Source organism: Talpa europaea (assembly GCF_964194135.1).
Source record: "Talpa europaea genome assembly, chromosome: 12".
NCBI classification, from domain to species: Eukaryota; Metazoa; Chordata; class Mammalia; order Eulipotyphla; family Talpidae; genus Talpa; species Talpa europaea.
This window is the reverse complement of record NC_140079.1, coordinates 47,821,465-47,837,103: the sequence shown is the minus strand read 5'-3', so window position 1 is coordinate 47,837,103 and position 15,639 is coordinate 47,821,465.

The following is a 15,639-nucleotide window of genomic DNA, read 5'->3' as shown; positions in this document are numbered from 1 at the left end:
GTGCTTTTTGATTCTTCTTTCCGAGGCAGGTGCAGGGCAGCAGGAGTTCGGAAGTTGGAGTCCAGCCATCTTGGAGTGTTTGGGGAGTCTGGGCAGGGATCCTTAGATGGCACTTACCCTGCCTTATATCCCCTTCTAGGATCCCTCACCTTAGTTAATACCTGCAGGCTGGACCAGAGGGAGGGGCTGCCCACAGGTAACAACTTTTGGCAAGGGTGGGTAAAAATAGCCATGTTTTTCTAATGGTCTCACTGCTTAGGCAGCAGTGGAAAAACACCAGCCTTGCCCTGCAATCCATATTGCAGGGCCCTGATATCAGTTCCAGAACATTCTATCACCCGAAAAGCAACCCAGTCCACATGAGCAGTCACTCCTTCACCCCCTCATCCACCAGTTTCTGTTTTTATGGATTTATTTGTTCTGGATATTTCATATAAATGGAATCATACAATATTACTATTATGTTTTGTTGATTGTGAATAGTGCTGCTCTTAACATGTATGTACAAACTTTGTTTAAACACCCTTTTTTGTTATTTTGGGTCTATGCCAAAGAGTGGCATTGTTGGGTCATGTGGGTAATTTGATGACTAATTTGCTAAGAATCAACCAATCCTTCTCCCATCAGGTTTATATGTCATTTGTGAAATATTTCAGGTACATTCAAAAGTATCAGTCATAAAACAAAAATCAGCCACCTACCCAGCACCCTGGTAAAGATAGAAACATTCCCAAGAGAACTGATGCCCTTGTACAGAACCCTGCCACCCACTATACTCCTTTCCCCCACCTCAGGGAAGTCTCTAATGAAACCAAGTTGGCCATCCTCCTGTTACAGAGCAACCCTGATAAAAAACGGGTTGCCTGACCGTGGGTCCTCACCTGCACACTCAAAGGGGACTTATTAATGCTAAACTGCAGGAACACACAAAAGGTTAATAAAGGGTTTATTTACAAGGGAAGGGGAAATAGGGAAATGAATGACTCAGGGAGAAAAACAGGGAGAGAAGTTCATAAATGCGTCCTACCTGTTCTGCTGACCTGGAATCCCAATGACCCACTGAGCTGGCGAAAAACCACGCTGTCAGGCCAAGAGAGAGAACCCCTGGCCACATGGCTGGTTAAATATTCAAACAGAGAACATGGCTCTCTGGTCAGACAACTCTGCCCTCAGGTCCTCGCAACCATCCCTTTGGGGATCATGGGATTTGTAGTTCCCAGTGTCTTGATGGAGTGGGGGTGGAGTCCACAAAGCCTGTATGGAGTTTGCTCAGGACATCCTTTCCCTCTAACACTCCTACATACTTTTATTATATATAAATATATATGTATACATGTATATGTGTGTAAATACATATATGCACACACACATATGTTTTTAGGTTAAGCATATTTGAAAGTTCATCAAGATGCTGAAGTAAGTCCATAGCTTCCACTTCCCCCACAGGAATATCAAAAAAGCAAAAATGATCAAGATTCACTTTGTTAGAATTCTGAAAAACAGCAGTTTTGCAACAAAGAGACAATTGTAGAAGCAAGAAAAAGAAAACTTACAAAAAAAAAAATGGCAGGAACAACGTTTGGGTATATTTGTTACAGAACAACCCTGATATGAAACGGGCTGCCTAACTGTGGGTCCTCACCTGCACGCTTAAAGGGAACTTATTAATGCTAAACTGCAGACACACACAAAAGGTTGATGAAAGGTTTATTTACAAGGGAAGGTGAAATGGGGAAGTGAGTAACTCAGGGAGAAAAAAAGGGAGATAAGTTGGTCAATGCGTCCTACCTGTTCTGTTCTGCTGACCTGGAATCCCAATGACCTGCCGAGTTGGTGAAAAACTGAGCATGCAGCGTGGCCAAGAGAGCGACACCCCCCCCCCCACTCGCCACATGGCCAGTTAAATATTCAAACTGAGAACCTAGTTGCTGAACTCCGCACTCTCAGGTCCTCGCAAGCTTCCCTTTGGTGATCATGGGATTTGTAGTTCCCAGTGTCTTGATGGAGTCGGGGTGGAGTCCACAAAGTCTGTATGGAGTTTGCTCAGGACATCCTTTTCCCCTAACATATTTACGTGTCCTTTTCCACCCCCTCCCAGCATGGCTGTGGTGGCAATTCTCTGTGGTGTTGAAGCAGCCGAAACTATGTTCCTGGTTCAGGCCTAGGTCCCTGCTTCTGAAGATAGCAAAGCAGATATTAGTCACAAATTATTGTCTGCTCAAATGTGCCTGAGGCCTTCTGAAGTACTGGCAATTCTCTGTGCATTCACCTGTTTCTGAATGGCCTAGCTCACATCCCAGGTCAGAAAAATGGAGACCATCACACAAAAATACTGCAAGCTGAACCACCAACTGGAAGACATCCAGGGCCAGGGAGATACCCACATGGTGCAGCAGACCTCTCCTGACTCGCCCACTGCTCCCCTCAGCAGTGTACTTCGGTCAATCTGCCTCTTCTGTTCCCCACTCTCTCTCTGGTGAATCCTCTCACCCCCCACCCTCTGGCCTGTACCCCAGCTCTTGTGTGCATAAATAAATAAATCTTTTTAAAAAATTGGGAAAACAACTGGAATAGACACTTCTTGAAGGAAGAAACACAAATGGCTAATAAGCCTATGAAAACATCCTCAACTTCATTAGTTAGTCATCAGAAATACACAAGTGAAAACTACACTCACCAGGATGGCTACTACCAAAATACCAGATGTTGGTGTGGAGAATTGGAACCTTCTTTTACCAATGCTGAGAATGGAAAATGGCGCAGCTGCTGTGGAACACAGTTTGGTGATTCCTCAAAAAGATAATTGTAGAATTAACTGTATAACCCGGCAGTTCCACTTCAGGGTATATAACCCCACAGAATTGAAAGCAGGGATTGGAACTGAGCACCATGGACACCTATGCTTGGCAGAATGACTCACAATTGCCAAGAAATGGAAACAACCCAAATGTCCATGAATGACGAACAAAATGGAGCACAGTCTGGCTCACTTAACAATGTTTCAGTCAACAGACTGCATCTGTGAGAGTGGCCCAATGAGCTGGGCCATCTAGGTTTATGTAATTACACTCTATGGTGTTGGCACAACGACAAACTCTCCTGACAATGCAGTTCTCAGATGCCATCGCCATGGTTAAAGGGCGCGTGCCTCTTCTTTTCAGCCGGAACAGCCATCTTCCCATAAGTGGCCAAAATGATAAACACAAAGGGAAGAGGAGAGGCGCCTGCTGTACGTTCTCCAGGCCTTTTAGGAACCACGGAGCTCTTCCTTTAGCCACATACATGGAATCTGAAAAGTGATACTGTGGACATCAAGGGGATGGGCACTGTTCAAACAAAAATGCCCCACAGATATTACCATGGCAAACCCGGAGGAGTCTGGATATTACCCAGCATGCATTGGCACTGTTATAAATAAACAAGGGCAAGAGTCTTGCCAAGAGAATTAATGTTTGTATTGAAAATATTAAGCACTCTTGGAGCCAAGGCAGCTTCCTGAAACACAAGAAAGATGATCAGAAAAAAAAAAGAAACTGAAGAGAAAAATACTTGGGCTCAACTGAAGTGCCAGCCTGCTCCACCCAGAAAAATTCACTTGGTGAGAACCAAGTGGAAAGGAGTGGAAAGGAGCTTGAGCAGCTAAGCCCATCCCCTGTGAATTCATGACATGAGCGGTGGGGGCAGGGACTTTATAGTCCAGAGTTCTGTTATAGAGAACTGTTATAACAGAACTCTGGACTATAAAGTCTTTCTCTTACTTGAGTAGAAGTGTGGTGTCCTCGCTCCAAAAAATATTTAAAGCAAATACATAAATAAGGCATGACTGTACATTTTGCCACAACTCAAAAATGCAGATTAGAAAACAATACAAAATTGGGGCCTCCCTGATGGTTCAAGGGGTTAAGATGCAGCACTACAAAGCTGTCTGCAGCCACTGCAGCATGAGTTTGATCCTTGGCCAGGGAACTGACCCACATGGCGCAGCAGACCTCTCCTGTTTTGCCCGCCACTCCCCTCAGCAGTGTATTTCAGTAGATCCGCCTGTTCTGCTCCCTACTCTGTCTCTGGTGAATCCGCTTACCCCTCGCATCTCTGGCTTGTATCCCAGCTCTTGCATGCATAAAAAAATAAATTTTTTTTTAAAAGAAAACAATATAACATTACCACACCATCTCTTCCCTTTTGAAATTTGTTTGCTTCTCCTCAAAGCTCTGGTTTGAAGACTTTTGCCTACAAGCCTGGCTCATCCTTTTTCACTGCTAAATAAAACTCTGTGGTGTGAACACCCTAATATTTCTGTGGATTCTAGCTCTTCCTGATTATTACCCATGGCACCAGGAACACATGCTCAGGTAGGGGTCACACCAAAGCAGAAAGATTGGAATGTGGTGAGGGAGGGGCCCAGCCATCCTCACTGCATCAGCCTGGCCAAATTGTTCTTCCATGTTATCAAACCAGTTCCCATGCCCATCACCAGTATTCCACAGCCACCCGAATGTCCGGGTCTCAGGATGGCTTGTAAGCCTATCAAGGGGTTAGGAGAGTTCTTTTTCAATTTTTTAAATTAATTAACTATTTTTGGTTAAAGATTTATTTATGCAAGAACTGGGGTGCAGGCCAGAGGTGTGGGGGGGATGAGATTCACCAGCGATTCACCAGAGACAGAGCTGGGAGCAGAATAGGCAGATGGACCAAAAACACTGCTGAGGGGAGTAGTGGGCGAGACAGGAGAGGTTTGCCGCGCCATGTGGGTATCTCCCTGGCCAGCTGGGAATTGAACCCACGCGGCAGAGGCTGCAGACAGCTTCACAGTGCTGTGCTCCACCTGCTGCACAACCAGGGAGGCCCAGGAGAGTCCTTTAAAAAAAAAAAAGATTTATTTATATTTTATGCATACGAGAACTGGGGTACAGGCCAGAGGTGCGGGGGGTGAGAGGATTCACCAGAGACAGAGTGGGGAGCAGAACAGGAAGTTCTACTGAAATACACTGCTAGGGGAGCAGCGGGCGAGGCAAAAGAGATATGCTGTGCCTTGTGGGTCAGTTCTCTGCCCCGGGATCAAACTCGTGCTGCAATGGCTGCGGATAGCTTCATAGTCTGAGACTTATCCCCTTTGTACCACAAGGGAGGCCCCTAGAATAGTTCTTAGCATGATTTTTGTTCCCTGTTCATGTTGGTACTTTGCTGAATAGATTCACATCCAACCAGAACCTCAGATAATGACATTTGGGGTCTTCCTGAATTGTTCATCAGTATCTGAGTCTTGGCTCCTGTACCCCCCCAAGAACACCCATAAAACCCATGGACATCCTCCTGTATAAGTTAAATTATCTCTAAGATTACTGGTAATATCCAATATGATGTAAATCCTCTGGAAAGAGTTGTTATGCTGTGTATGACAAGAAAAAAGGTCTATTTGTGCTCAGTATAGTTGAGACCAACATCATAGGCCTAAGATGAATTTCAGTTTTTGATCCACAATCAGTTGAATCAGATGTGAATAGCCTGATCCGATGGCCGTAGCTACGTAAAGATGGAGTCAGAGATGGGAGCTATGTATGCAGCCACAAGGCAAGGGACACCAAGGATTGTCTGCAGCCACCAAAAAGTAGGGAGAGCGACCTGCGCCCTGTGCTTCCTCCCAGCACTCAGCCGGGCCAGCACTTTGATTTGAGCCTTCTGGTCTCTAGCATGTGAAAGAACACATTATTTCTGTCAGGTAGGTCTGTGGAACCCATGAGCTACTTCTTGGTCAGTTAAAGACATGGCAGGAATAAATATTACACCGGTGCGCAGGAGCAGGATGGGCACAGAGCAGGTTATCTATGATCCGGCAGACAGGTAAAGGAGAGTCCTGGAGCCGTCGGTGGGTTTCTCAGGCTTTTATTGAGCTTTAAATGTAGTGTGGCAACCAGGTACATGGCAGGCAGGGGTACTAGGGGGCCAGGAGGCCGATAGGACTCCAAGCCGCGAGCAAGTCTTCACTCTGGGCTTCTCTGGCGTTCTTTCTCCCCTTCTCTCTCCTGCCTCTTCAGCTTCTCCACTGCTTCTGCTTCTCTTGGTGACTATCTCAATACTCCTCCCATGGCCCACAGAAGTAAACCAGATAGTCTGCAACAATGTAACAACTGCAGGTGCCCCATCAGGCAGGGCAATCCTAATGGTGGGAGGGCAGAAAAGCCTGAAAACCATTTACCCTACAAGGTGTTCTTTTTTTTTTTTTTTTTTTTTTTTTTTTTTTATAGAGGCATGCTTTATTTATTTGTTTGCTGGTTTGTTTGTTTGTTTTGTTTATACATGCACTGGGTACAGTCAGAAGCGCGAGGGAGGGGTGAGAGAATTCACCAGAGCCAGAGAGGGGAGCAGAGCAGGCAGAAGGACCGAAGTACACTGCTGAGGGGAGCAGCGGGCGGCAGGAGAGGTCTGCGCGCCATGTGGGACCCTCCTCCGGTGGCCAGGGAGCAGCCGGGGATCGAACCGGCGCCGCAGAGGCCGCGGGCAGCTTCGCAACCCAGCGCTCAACCGCTGCGCCACCGGGGAGGCCCTACAAGGTGTTCTTTTGAATCAATGTTTTTGTGTCCTTTGGGTAGATCCCTAGGAGTGGAATTTTGCTGGGTCATATAGTAGCTCCATTTTAAGCAGTTGAGGAACCTCCACACAGCTTTCCATAGTGGTTGGACCAGTTTGCACTCCCACCAGCTATGTGGGAGAGTTCCTTTTTCACCACATCCTCGCCAACATTTGCTGTTGCTAGTTTTTTTTAATATGTGCCATTCTCACTGGTGTAAGGTGGTATCTCACTGTGGTTTTGATTTGCATTTCCCTGTGATAAGGGATGTTGAACATTTTTTCATATGTCTGTTGGCCATTTGCATTTCCTCTTTGGAGAAGGAATATAGGGGAACCAAATAAGACATGGGAGGGAAATAATAATACAAAACACAACACAACAAAACAAAACTGAAAGGTCCATGCCGGAGGCCAGAATGCAGAAGCCAACCAGGAAGCCCACCTGGGGGGCAGGAATGCGGATACCTGCCTGGAGGATTCAGGCAGTGAGCCTCCCCCCGCCCCCTAGTCTCTTCTCAGACAAGGAACCTCTACCTGCCCCACAAACTTTTTCCCGCTGTACGAACTCAACTTCCCACCTGACCCCTCCTTACCCTATAAAACCCTGCTTCCCCCTAACAACGTGCGCTGCTTCACTGACCCCCACCTTGGGTGCGTGAGGTCCACCCGGGGCGCAATAAACTTTCCCTCCCTTTGAGAAATGTAGCCTGGCTCTCCTTTTCTTTACCGCACCCAACCTTTCAAAAACCAAACACAGTTATAAACCAGAGACATCCTGCAGGGGAAGAGGGGGGAGAAGGGTCAGAGGAAGGGAGGGAGGAGCACTGGGGACTGAGGTTGTTAGGGGGAAAGGATGTCCTAAAGCTGATTCCATACAGGCTCTGTGGACTCCACCCCCACCCCAGGCCAAAGCCAAAGACACTGGGAACTCCAAATCCCATCACCACCAAAGGGAAGGTGGCTGGGACCTGAGGGTGGGGTTAAGCAGCCAGGTGGATAGAAAAGGCAGACACGTGGGCTTTGGGGGACCCCATTTTGGGCTCTCCGCCAGCTCGCAGCGTCCGGCCAGCTCTGAGAGTGACTTTGGGTTTCCAGGTCGTCAGATCAGGTAGGACGCATTAAAGACTTTATTTCCCTATTTTCTCCCTGAGTTGTTCATTTTCCTTATTTCCTTTTCCCTTGTAAATAAACCTTTTATTAACCTTTTGTGTGTGCCCGTAGTGGAGTATTCATAACTCCCTTTTAAGCACGCGGGTGAGGACCCACAGCCAGGAACCCGTTCAATATCGGGGCTGCCCTATAACAAGGTGATGGCGCACTGGTGCGTTGATGAAAGAAATTCTATGGGGACTACACCTGAGGGGAGGGGAAAGCAAACATTGTTGTAAAATATAAATAAATGATATAAAATATAAATAAATAAATGGCAGGTATCTTCTCCCAGTTGGAGACTTATCTTTTTCTTTATGGAATTTTCTGATGTTCAAATGTTTGTGATTGAGTAGAAATGACTGAACAAAAGCCACCAATTACTCATTTGTTTGTGAAGGTCAAGTTTTCATTTGCTGGGGAGTTAAGGTTGGGGTAGGGTCTCCCTGATGTTCTGGCCATGACTTCTCTGCCTTCTGAGTTTGGGCTTCCCTGTCCCCCTGTCCCCACCCCATCAGTGTTCTTGGAGAGATGGGACAGAGGAGTATGAGTCAGCAGAGCATAAGCTGCTGAGGCAGCTGGGGGGCCGGAAGTGTGCTCAGCCCTTGCCACCGGCTGTGTGGGTTCCTGGGGATCTTGGAGGAGGGGGGTAGGGTAGCACAGAGTAACTGGCAGGAAGTAGAGGTCAGGCTTTGACATCCCCCCACTGCCAGGAACCAGCTGGCCAGGGTGATGCGAGCCACCCCCACACTTACACACCCACCCAGCGCCTCAGTTTGCATATTCACTGGTGTAAGGGCTCCCCTACCCACAGTGTCCATTATGGAGTGCCTGTGTGTATCAGGCCCTAGATGCGCAGGTCAGTAGGGGTCAGCTCTGTGTCATGGGGGAAACTAAGTCCACCTGTGCATGGGTCAAACAGCATGGAACCGAGGTCACCCAGTGTTCCAAATCCACATCCTGGGCTGGCTGGGGGTCCCTTTCTGTACCTCAGTGTTCTCATTCTAAAGGCAGGACCTTGGAAGAGAAAACAGCTGGGAAATTTCCACTTTCTGACTCTGCATTTCAACTTTTGTTTCTCTTTATCTCTGTTGCTGTTAGGCTCCCCTCCCCCGCAACACCAGTGTGGGGTGGGGTGACTGCCTGAGCCTGCCCTCCCCCCTTCTGGGGACATGTCTGGGCAGGTCTGAGGCAATCTGAAGAAACTGCTGATGGCCTGCAGGCAAGATGCCAGCACAGGAAGGCGCGGGTAGGAGAGTGAAAAGGGTGTGGGGGAAGGACTCTGGGATTTCCCAGCATTTCCGGTGTCCTATATTGACCCCCCGACGCTTATCCAGTCTTGTCACACTCAATATGTTCCAACATGATCTCAACATCTTTCCCCATATCTTGGGTTTCCAGGGCTGCATAGGAGTTCTCCAGTCAGGAGTGGGAGAGGCAGAGTGTCTTCTAGGCAGAGGAAACAGCCTGGGGTTAGCAAAGAGACAGCAACAGGAGTGCAAATGCTCAGCAGGGGACTCTGGCTTTCTCCTGTGAATGGAGACTGTGGGAGGTGGGGAAGAGCCCAATCAGATGACCATAATGGGGTGCATTGGTATCTCATGCCCCCCATCTCCGAGGAAGACTGAAAATACACAGGCGAGAGCAGATGGAAACACTGTCCAATGCCGCCAAGCCTTACCCTCCATTAAGGTTTCCCGTATCTACTGTGGATGGTTCAGCTGTCTGTGTGCCCTCGTCGCAGCTGGAGCCCTGCACCATATCGCAGCCTAGGCACCTCTGGGTCCGTGGTGTGTCCCCAGCTCAGATAGCAGAGCACAGCAGGCACTTAAGCAGCACCTAGAGCTGCTGCTCGCAAGGACAGGGTCAGGTTTCAGGAACCAGCCAGCAGGCACTGGAGGAGGACCCTGACTCACCAGGTTTGGGCGCCTATACCCTCTCTGCGCCCCCTGCTGGCGCTAGGCGGAACACACAGTACTCACCTGCTCTGTCCACCTGTAGTTCGTTGTGCATTTATTATGTGCCACTCACTGTTCTAGGCGTAGAAAACACGAAGAACTTCAGACCCGCCTGCTCTCTTGGGCTCCCACGGAGCCAGCTGGTTACAACCCAGTGTCTGCAATGGGGGGCCACCCAATGGAGGGAGGTGCCTGGGGACGGAGGTGCCTGGGTGCCTCCTGGAAGAGGAGGTAATATTTGTGTATCAGTCACCACTCTGCATCAGACACCCAGATAAGGGCTGTAAAGGCAGAATCTCATTTAATTCTCACAAAAGCCCTGAGAGTATATAGAAACAGGCTCCAGGAATGAAAGAGAGTTCAGTTTGCTCCCCTACTTCTCACAGCTCTTAGAATAATACCCGCACCAGGGCCTCCCTGGTGGTTCAGGGATTAAAGTCTCAGGCTATCAAGCTATCTCCAGCCACTGCAGCATAAGTTCAGCCCCCAGCAGCGACTACCCGCATGGTGCAGCAGACCTCTCCTGTCTCCCCGGCTGCTCCCTCAACAGTGTATTTCAGTACATCCGCCTGTTCTGCTCCCTACTCTGTCTCTGGTGAATCCTCTCACCCCCCACACCTCTGGCCTAGACCCCAGTTTTTGTATGCATAATAAAAATCTTAAAAAAAAAAAACCAACTACCCACACCCCTCCCAGGGGCCGCCTATGTGGGAGCGTCACCTCTACCACACTCCTGCTGCCCCACCCCACCTCCAACATGATAACCCACTCCCTTTCACACCAGCCCTGGCCTCCTAGTCAGCAACTTACAAGGTACCATTGGGGTGAGAGGGCTTTTCCCTTGGCAGAGTAACCAAGGGGAAAAAAGGGTTTCCATTGGGCAAAGGAGGCAGAGGGAGGCTTCCAGGATGGAAAAGGATTCTCTATGTACAGAGGACATACAGAACCCTGTGGCCCCGCCCAGGGCCACGGGAGCATCTCTATGATATACCAGGAATTGTGGTTCAAACCTGGGGGCCCAGAAAGAGCCAGCTTTAAGAGCAGAACCACTCAGCCATGGACATCGCCTCTGGGGGTGCAGAGACTCTGACTCCTCAGCACTTCAAAGGCATGCCCTCCTCCCCTGGTACCCACTGTCCTGGAAACAAGATATTTTCCTGATTGCTTTGTTTTCAAAGGCTTATTCTTTGAAAGACACTGCCAACTCTGGCATGTCCTCATTCCAGCGGTGGCAAACATGGGGGGAATGACTTTGTCCTATTTCCAGTCTTCAAATGGCTCCACTCCAGAGCAGCCAGCCTGGCTCACAGACTTGCTTTCCTGGCTAAGATCCGTGGGACCAGGGCCTTCAACGGGCAGAGACTCAGTTTCCCTTTCTGTAAGAGTTGGTAATGGCACCTCCTTGCAGGATTTTGTGTGAGTTTTCACACACTGGAGGTATGCATGAACATGATTCAAATCCCAGTGCCATCCCCAGCCCCTGTGTGAACACAGGCAAGTTATTCAACCTCTCTGTGCATCAGACAAAGGAAGTGGATTCAGTCAAGAATCTTTTCATCATTATTCATTCAGCAAACTCATAGCAGCTGCCACAAATCAAGAATCAGGTCAAGCAACAAGGATAGAAATTCTGTGATTGCGGCCCCCTCTGTTGACAACCCTGGTAAATGACAACTTCTCACAAAGACACATAAGAAATCACACATTTCAACAGTTTTATTTGCTTTCTGGGATGTCACGTTTGGGGTCTCCCCGAGCTCAACCCCCAGCAAAGTCCAGCAGACCCTTCCCTGGCCTGGGGTTCCAGACATAGGGGTTTTAGACAAGGCACTCAAAGGAACTCTGGGGGAAGGAAGCCACCCCTAGGCCAGAGGGGCTAGACCCCCCCCCCCCCCTTTTGGGGACAGAGAACATGATCACCTTCAGCAGGAAGGGAATTCTCCTAGAGAGAGATTTAGGACAAGACAGGAGCCTGAGATATTTTGGGTGTCCCAGAAATATCAGGTAACCCCCGGGCAGGCTGGAAGTCAATTTTACTTCCAGAGATCCAAATGGGCTCTGCATGGCATCCAGCCAAGGCCCAGACACCAGTGGTCATGGTATCCAAGAGCTGGATTCCAAACCAGCTGTCTGGGATTTCCTGGAAGATACAAGTGCAGTCCATGCAGGCCCCACCCCTGGGAAGGGCTTGGATGACTCTGGCCTGAGGGCCAGGAACCAGGGCCACCTCCAAGACTTCAGTAGTTTTGCTTTCTGTCCTGTCTCCTTTTGTGCCCCATGCATGTGGGAAAGGCAGGCACTTCTGGGGGTCTCTGCACAAGGCTTGGGTGCAGAGAGAGAGAACACATGGATATGTTGGGTTGGGGGAGAGGTTTGGGGTTGGGCCATGTCTCCCAGAAGTCTGGGAGCCCTTGACACTCAGCTGTGACAACTGAACCAGAGGACAGGTCTCTCAACAGGTATGTTCAGCATCCAAAGGTAATTCAATAATTATCTCTGAAAATGTGGATCTCGGCAAATGCCTCCCACCCCCCAAATAGCTGTTCTGCTGTGGGTTTAAAGGAGGATCATGACCTTTCTGTGTTTCCTCAAAGCACAAATAGAGATGCTTTCCCTCCTAGCTGGGCTGCCTGGCCCTTAGGCACTTGTTCTAGAGAAAGGAAATTTAATCTGGGTTATAAAAACAAAGCCCTTTTCAGCATCCCTAAGTTTGTGGAGGCTGTGGGATTGGTGACCTGGCAGTAAGGCAGCCTGCCCCTGCCCGTATGGCTGCCACCAGTGCCCCATGCAGGCTGCAGACTTGGGTCTTTGAGGCGAGGTTGAGGCCATGGAGAAGAATGGGGCTTTGTCCCACTATCCCGGAAGGGACTTCTGGGTTCAGACACTCAGAGGGGCGGAGAGGTCAAAGGTCAACAGTCTAGACAGTGGCAGCAAAAAAGAGGCTGGTGTGGTGGATGGATTTCCATGAAAGCGCTCCTCCTCTGCCACAGTCACCCCTGGGGGGTACAGGCATACCCATGTATATACACACACACACAACATGCGCGCATGAGCGCGCACACACACGCCAGCTGGCTGGCTTCCTGGCAGAAACTTCTAAGATAATAAAAAGGCATCTCAAATCTACTTTTCCAGCCATTCCTCTGAGCAGGCCCTTTCTATTCCAGAAGTTTCCATGGTAGCAAAGGGGGAGCAGGCAAGGATTCTCTTTGAGCTAAAACTATTGCAATTGGACATTTCTCCAATGGGGGACAGAATCTACCATCATCTTCAGCAAGAAGGGGTCCTTCCTAGAAAGAGATTTAGAATAAGACAGACACCTCAGATGTTGGGAGACCCCAGAAACATAGCTGACAGGCAGAAAGCCAACTCCATTTCCCAAAATCCAGACCTGATGCCAACTGGGAAGCCATGATTTCTATCCCCACCCCGTCTATGCCAGCAGCCAGGGGTCCTCGGCTGTTCCCACTACTGATAGCACCAAGTAGGCGAGACAGCACCAAACCCAGTCCGCTACCTCGAGTCCCACCTTTCTTTCTATCCACTCCATCTTATTTATCTTGCAAGCTACATACTCAAGCACAAACCACTGACCTTCTTTTAAGTGGGGAGGGGAGGCCAGGGGACTGAGATAAGAGTAGCTGTGTAAGGCTCAGAGTCTGGCACGTTAGTGATGCCATCACCAGATCACTGTCTCTGTCCCCCTCCCATCCCCTCCTCAGCTCCCCTCGGGGGTTCACCAAAGGGAGAGACCCTCTCAATTTTCCTATCAAAACCTACCCCACACCCCTCATTGCTTCTCACCTTCCCCCCACCAACCTCCCACGACATCCTTCAGATGTCGTCCTTCCACTGAACACTTGCTGTCTCCACCTCCTCAGCACAGCTGTCCACACCTGCCCAGCCCCGCCCACGCACAAGAACAGCGGCTCGGGCCTGTGGTGCCCCTTAGTCTGACACTGAAAATGACTGGGGAAGGGGAATGGAACTCAGCCTTCCCTTCTCACTCAGGACATCTTAGGCTGAGCCCCAATACATGCAGACAGACACACCATTGAGTGGATGAGCTCAACCAAAAGAAAAAGCAAAAAAAAAAAAAAATAAGTAAATAAAATAAAATAAAGTAAAACAGGGAAATGGAAAAGCTGGCAAGGAGCGAGTGAAATGTTTAATGATTGCCTGATGAAATCAAAATGAGCTAAATGCTCTTCATCCAGGATGACTGGACTCTGACTTGATGGATGAGGAAATCAGAAACTGTAGCAGGAACACAAAAATGACACATACATTTAATGATGATTGGACAATAAGTTATATCTCTAAGTTGCTAAAAAACAAAAACGAACCAAAAAAAAAAAAATGTTGCTTTAAACAGAGAGGCAAAAGGAAGACAAGGGAAGATGAAAACGTGGACTTTGGGGAAGGCATCTGGATTCTGGTAAGTGCTCAGTGCTCCCCCCCTCTCCATCTTGCTCAGACCTGTTTCCTTCTGCAAGCACTGGGGATCAGAGCTTGGGGAGCAGGGCTAGGGAGAGCTTGATGCTGTTCTGTGTAAGACCTGAGGGGGGCCTCAGGCTTTAGCTCTTCACTGTCAAAAGAATCACCACTTCTGCTTACAGACGCTGGGAGGGTGGAGTGACATCCACACCCCAGGTCCTCAGAAGGCAAGCTTGCATGAAGGACTCGAAGGGGGCATTTCTGGTAGGAGGGGTGCTAGCAAGAAGCTGAAAGCAGAGTCCAGACCACTCCAACCCACTGGCCATTTCACTCCTCACTTTCCCTCTCCAGGGAAAGCCAGAAAATGCACTGAACAGAAACCTTCAAGCCAGTTCCCAAATGACACAGCTCAGCAGAGGTGGGAACCACCTTGGTCATCAGCACACAAGGGAAAGACGGTAAATGCTTAAGAAAACAAAACATAAATCTGTTTTGAAAAGAACTAAGCCCCAGGAAGCACCAATGTGAACCCACACAGTGCCAGACTCTAGCACATTTCACACGTAGGGGAACGATAAGACCATGTGTTCTCCAAAAAAATAGAAAAATACTTCCAAAATGGGTTTTTTTCACTTGGCTTTGTGGTTACTGGGCCACACTCCCTCTCTATGAGTGTCAAGGTCCAGTTGAAGTCAGTCCTTCCGGGGGATGTCATCCTGTCCTGTGCTGTAAGTTCAAAGTCCCCAGGGAGTGAGACAGCAATTTACTCCTGAGTCCTGGGCAAGTGTCCAAAAACCATCCACACAAAAGCCCACTGGCTGACCAGCTGCCCTGCTGCTCAAACACGCTGGCACACACAGACCTCAGCAAACTTTGGCTCCCAAGTCCTGTGTGGGGCTCCCCTTAAGGAGAGTAAGAATTGGGACCCTGGCAGAGACTGAGGAAATCCGGGCCAGATGTTGGGTAGGTTTGCAGCTGCTACAGATTTTTACATATTAAGAAAACAGTCTTGTGCATGTCAAAGTGACCCTCCCCCTCTACCTCCTTTGGAGGCCCCAGTGGGTTTAACTCCCAGCTCTGCTAGGTTGTTGAAAGGGGTAGCCAGCCAAGTGCTCTGGGGCTGCACGTGACACCCTGCCCCTGCAGTTGTCCTGCCCCCACCTCTAGCCTGGTCGTGGACTCTGCCTCCCTCTGAGCAAGGGGATATTCCTTCAGTTCCAAAGATACAGGCCCAGCTCTCAGGGCAGAAGGCAAAAGGGGCCACACCCCAGGAAAAGGAAAAGACACTTTTGCGGCTGGCTAAAGCCCACATTTTAACCAAAGAGAATATAAATTACTCTGTGCCCAAACAGAGTAATTTGGGCAAAGTTTTTAAAAAAGAGAACAAGAAAAAACAACCCGCGCCATATCCCAAGGCATTCCTTTCTGGGGCTTTCAGGCTGGTTAGGAGACAGATCAGGGCAAGGACTCTGTGAGGCTTTTTGGCTTGGGTAAAACCAGTCAGGAACTGGGGGAACTCCGGGAC